This window comes from Grampus griseus (genome assembly GCF_964374135.1).
Source record: "Grampus griseus genome assembly, chromosome: 9".
NCBI classification, from domain to species: Eukaryota; Metazoa; Chordata; class Mammalia; order Artiodactyla; family Delphinidae; genus Grampus; species Grampus griseus.
The window spans coordinates 50,029,370-50,035,369 of NC_139003.1; the positions used below are offsets into that span (position 1 = coordinate 50,029,370).

At 45.4% G+C, this 6,000-nt stretch overlaps 1 long non-coding RNA gene across 1 annotated transcript in view; it reads right to left on the reverse strand.

The window, feature by feature from the left end:
* LOC309827336 overlaps positions 1-1,648 on the reverse strand; it is a 95,220-nt gene extending 93,572 nt beyond the window's left edge. Inside the window, exon 1 of the long non-coding RNA XR_014297210.1 lies at positions 1,625-1,648. This is a non-coding gene — a long non-coding RNA (uncharacterized lncRNA). The remainder of the gene's footprint in view (positions 1-1,624) is intronic.
* Positions 1,649-6,000: the final 4,352 nt, after the last annotated feature.

Consider the following 6,000-nt stretch of genomic DNA (forward strand, 5'->3'; position numbering starts at 1 on the left):
TAGCCCTGGCTTTTCTTTAGTCACTAGAGACCATTAGGGCTCTGGTGTTACAATCTGTAATGCAGTTCATGAATAGCCTGAACAATCTGCATGGTTTTCAAATGTTCTCTGTCATGTCGTCAAAACTTTGGGACTTAATAAAGGCACACCACCCAAGGCTTGTGAGGCGCCTCATCCCATTAAGTCCTATCAAGTGCCTGCCTCCAGAAGGTAAAGAGCTTTACTTAGGAATGCATGGAAAGAAATCAAGCCTGTCTGAACGGAGTAAACGCCCAAAGCATAGGAGCTGTTATGAGTATTAACGAGCCCACGCGTTAGTGGAGAAACGTCCCCCTCATGGCCTTGTCAACCAATCTGCCTGTTCTCTCCATTTTCTACTAAGCAGAAAAAAAGCTGGCTTTCAGTAGTGATTGTCAAGAGAATACAATAAAAGAGCAGATTCCTCTCTCTCCTCATATGCTAGAAATGAGAAACACCGTGTCCTTGCCTGGCCTCTACAGTGCTACAATGTGGTCCATTTCTTTTTCTCAACCATCACTGGCCTGCCACCCCAACCTCTGCATCGGCCTAAGCCAATGAATCAACCATTTCCTAGATCAACCACTTTACTATCGTGGACATGATCTGAGCCTCAAAATGTGGTCTTTGTAAATTGTGTGGACTGAAACTTCTGTATATAAAGAAACACAGGAAGATTTTAATATTCAGTTTTGATGTTTCCACCATGGGTAAACCATTCAAACTCTGTACATCTCAGTGTAGTTATAAAATACCTCTTTTTAGTTACAAAATGCCTTAATTTTTCTTTTGATCAATTCAGGATTCCAACTCACTTTCTCTGTCAGCTAGTGAATTCCCTAAGGTCTCAGTACTAGGAATAGGAGTGCCTCTAAACAACATCTTTCTTTTTATCTTTTGATACTAAGAAGCATGGGCTGGCCCATATTTCCCTCTTGCAATGGCCACAAGGAACCTCAAGCTCAAATTTGCAGACTGATGCTGGTAGCAAAGTGTATGATCTACATACACTAGCAAAATTTAAGGTCTAAATTTTATATCTAACCTTACCCTTGCTTAATTTTTTCTACCTTTATCCCAATCCCCAATCTTTTTCTCACTTAACTGATTTTCTTTTATTCTTTATATCATTTGTAATTATGTAAGCTTCCATAAGTCATACTAAAATAAATCCAAACTCTTTAGTATGGCAAAAACCAACCCCTCTCTCACGTTGCCCCTGGTCACCCCTCTAACGCATCCTCCATCACCTTTCCCCTTGTTCACAATGGCCGCTGCTGTTCCTTACACTCACCAAGCACTGTTCTATCTCAGAGCTTCTGCACTTGCTGTTCCCTCTTCCTGCCATGCTCTTCCCCAACAAGGCTCACCCCTCCCTTCATTCAGGCCTCTGCTCCAGTGCCACCTCTTCAGATAGGCTGCTTCTGTTCACCATGTCTAAAGCAGCATCCCCTATTCGTTTTGCCTCCTACCCTGCTTTTCTTATTTTAGAATCTTTATCATGACCTAACATTATAGAAAATTTTATATCAGGCAGACTGGAGGAGTGGTTATGAGCACAGACTCAGGAAGCAGACTGCGTTCATATTCCAGCTTTTCCACTTACCAGTTGTGTGACCTTGGACAAGTGATTTCACTTCTCTGTGCTTCAATCTCTTCATCTGTAAATGAAAAACATACAAAATAGTCCCTGGCACATAGTAAATGCTAAGTATCTCATTGTAAATAATTAAATTAAATACTGTTTATTGTCTAACCCCCACTACTCTGTCCTATGTATGACCATATTCTTAGCTTGAAGAACTGTGCCCAATATATGGCTGGTGCTTAAATGTCTGTTGAATAAATTCTCTTTTGGAGTGAAGTAAGGACGTTAAAAGTTAAGTAAATACATTTTAAACCTGGGGCTAAAAAGAAAGAACACTGGGCTAAGATTTAGAAGACGGAGATTTCAGCTCTTGCTTTGTCACTTAGGAGCAAGTTGATTTTAGGCAAATTAGTTAAAATTTGCCCAAGTCAACTACAAAGCTGGAATGAGACAAGTCAGCTCTGCTGCAGAGGCATAGGGAAAGTAAGTCAAGTCTTTAACAAACCTGCATTTGCTCCATAAATAGAGGTTATATTGTTTCCTGAGGAAAAAGTGAGGCTGTGTTTATTAAGCACTTCTATGCTGTGGGCTCTGAATTAAAGCCCTGGGAATATGGAGACTAAAGGCTTGGCTCACCTTGGGAATCTGAGGACTAAAAACTTTTTTTGTCAGCTCTAAAGGAACTAACAAAATCATAAGGAATACAGAAGAGTCGGCAATTACAATAGAGTGATGAGTGCTCTGGTTGAGGTAAGTTCTGGAAACACAGAGGAGAAGCACTTCCAGGTATGACCTTCACACTGAAACTTGGAGGGTGAAGTAGAGACATCTGGGTGGGTAGAGCTGTTCTAGACAAGAGTGTGTGTGCAGATGTGGAGCTGTTTTCACAGCATATTTCAGGAACTGAAGGTAATGCAGCCTGCCAGGTGGCAGGTGCCTATGACAGGAAATGTCAAATGACGATGCAGAACAGGTAGGCAGGGGTCAGATCTCACGAGGTGATGCTAAGATTCTCCCCCTCGCCCTCCCACTCCTCCCTAAAAGTGGCCTGAGTATCCTCCGCAGGTCAGAGATCCCTCTTGCCCCAGGGGACTTTCTGACTCTTGTTTGGCTTCAATGTTGCCTGCTGAGATATGTGCCCTGTGCCTGGGGGAAGCCAACAGCATTTCTCAGAGAGGAGCTGGATGATAACCCAGGTCATAAGACCTGGTCAAATTTTTCCTAGGCAAATATGCATTAAACCTTCCAATGCTTGAGGAGATGGCTGAAGAGACGGCATGGGGAGAGGAGAAAGAAGGGCAGCGGGAGTTAGATGCAATCCCATTCTTTTAAACACCTTGGAGCTATTTCTCCTTTTCCCCGAATTCTTTCTTTCATTGCCTTCTCCCATCATGGCAAATGAGTTACCCTGACGGCACCAATTCTCCCCCGTCTCTGTAGTCATGCCCTTTGCCATGTGAGCTGTGGCATGAAGAGGCTGGATGTAATTCCCCACCCCTTGATATGCCTTGGCCACGTGCGTCTCTTTGGCCATTAGAAATCATTGGATGTGCTGGCATGCAGGTTCCAAGCCTAGCCCTCAGTTCCCTGCTGGAACCTTGCCTCTGTCGTGAGGACAAGCCTGGGCTGCAAGAAGAGAAACCAAGTGGGAGATTGCCAAGTCATCCCCTCTGAGGCCATTCTAGAACAGCACCCCACCCCCCCCAGCCCCAGCCAGCCCAGCAGTTGACGGCAGAAGCATGACCAAGTCCAGCTGAGATGTGCCTAGCCCTGACCACCGGCAGAATCACTTACCCAACCCTTAGGCTTGGCAGAGATCATTAACGGTTGTTGGTTAAACTACAACATTTTAGAAGGTTTGTTATTCAGAATGGCTAGCTAATACTCTTGCCAATATTTATTATATTTCCTTTTTGTCCCTCCTTCCTCTAAAAGGGTTGGGGAGGCATGACCCTGGTAAATAAATTAGGGATAGGGATAGACTCACCATCTGGGGACCTCTTCTCTCTACTCTTTCATACCAAGGTGTAAAGTTTCTATTTATATGAGTACTAATGGCAACTTTTGTGCTGCAAGATGTGTTTTCCCTTCCGATAAGCGATTTTTCCCTTCACCCATAGCATTACTCCTCTTCATTCCCGAGGCTGAAGGTCAGTGCTAATTGGCATGGTTGCTCAAATCTTCTCTGGGCATCACCTCCCAGAAAATCTTTGCAAAGTGGAGGACTCAGGGGTAAACAGCAGAATTCGGATCACAGCCTGCGGATAATTTCTCTGGCTCGCCACAGGCCTTGTTTGCTGGTGGTGATAAAATAAAGGCTGGGAGCTCAGCAAGTAAAGTGGCTCCAGAGCGATGTGTGGCCAAGTTGTCTTGATGAGAAGGCAGGGAGTTGTAAGGCCAGCTCGCCCTTTAATGGGCACTTTGTGCCTGTCTGGCTCCTCATCCCAAGATGGGAGAAAATCTGTTAGTGAGATCCATGCCGTTCACTTCTCACACTAGAGCCATCTGGGAGAAGTCTTACTCATTTCTTTTCTGATGCCCTAATTGGAACTGCTGACGCACTTGTGTGTACCTGAGGTGGCTTAAGATGGGGATGTTGAGAGCTCTGGTAACCAAAGCATTTTAAAGGGCAGCGGGAGATGTCATTCACATTGTCTGCATATCCGTTTGGATGGATGTGGATGGATGCCAGGAGCAGCCAGCCTGGAAGGTCTCTGTGCAGAGATTGCTGATTTGCAGTGACCTCTGACTGCACTTCAGCTGCTAAATCCTGCAGACCCCAGTGAGCTGAGATTGAATATGTTTGAAGTCAGCTGGCAAAGAGTCGGGGCTCATTTTCTCAGCCTTCCTTCAGCATCTCAGGGTAACACAGACAGGATGCCTTCTGAAAAAGGCCTTCTGGCTATGGTTTTCAATGGCAGGAGGTGGGGCTACCTCCAAATTTGACGTGAAAAAACAATTCAGAGGTGGTCGGTTGGTTCCAATTAATCACCCTCATGGATCTGCAGATGACTGAAGGGGTTATGGATCAACCTTTTGGTTAACAGTTTACAATCTCACAACTTGCTCATTTAGTCAGTCATTCCCTGGGAAGCCAGGCCTGTTGTTGTTTCAGGTAACTAGGTTGCAGCATCTCCAGGGGAACTTGTGAGCGTAAGTGGAGATGAGAAAGGGTCCAGGGGAAGCCAGGATTCCTTCTGCACTGTGTTCCTTTGCATTTCACGGAGTAGGCTCTTCCTATGTAAGGCATTCAAGTTATTCATCAAATTTTTATTGGGCACCTACTATGTGCCAGAGACTGTTGTGCATGGGAATGCAGCGTGGCTCCTGCTCGTGTGTTGTTCCAGAGGTACAAGGCTCTTCTCTGGAATGTGCTGTTCTGATTCTCCTGGCACCCAGCACAGCAGCCCTTCCCTCCCTGCATCCACCAGGCTCTAATGCGGCTAGAAGTACTTGGGAGGTTGAGGTGGAGGCTTTTCCTTTCCCCAGAAACGTGATGAGAGACTCTTCTTGTATATCTATGAGAATGAAACTTTTGTGTTTTGTTAATTTTTACCCTATTGCATTCCAAAATTGATGTAAAGATTATAGGATTAAAGGATATGAGGGAAAATATGGGTAGGAAGAGATACACAGAATATGTGCCATAAAGCCCTATAAATTTGATTGAGGTGGGTATGGGGGGCATCAATTTGGCTCTGAGTGGAAAGAGGAAAACCTGACTGGAATGTGTGGACAGAAGAGGCAGCAGAAGCAGGTGTCCCTTACTCTCTTAGCCCCTTGCAGAGAGGTAGGCTGGGTGTACTGGGGGCTACGCTCCAGGAGCGGGACCACCCTCTATGTTGTTCTTCCTTTTACCAGGGTGAATATGAGAGTTCTTGCACAGGAAACGTTAGGCTCAGGTGCCAGTCATGCTGGGGTACTAGATTTTAGAGGATGCTGAGCAGTACCAGCTGCCCCACACTTGGAGATCTTGGGTCCTGTTCTTTGAAAGTGAAGTTGGGGAGCAGCCTCTCCAGCTAGAGGGAAGGAGACTCACTGTCTCATCTAGCTTGTTGCCATGCAACCCAGAGGATGTCCTGGGGTCATTCTTTGAACAATCTTTTTATTTCCAAAGCTCTGTGTTTGCACTTTAGAGCTTCCTGATATCAAAACCTTCATCTCTAGGCAAAAAAATAATGGGACCATCAAGCAACAGGGTATGTCACAGTGGCAAACATGGGGCCAAAGGATCTTGTGCTGACCCTCATTTCACATTGCAGAAATGGCTGCCCACAAGATACCATACAAGGGGCTGCCTGTGGGTCCCTCCCCTCCCGCCCTATATAGGAAGCATTCCCATAACATCTATTAGATGGAAGAATCCTGGGAACTTGCTCCTGGAGGTGCCTCAT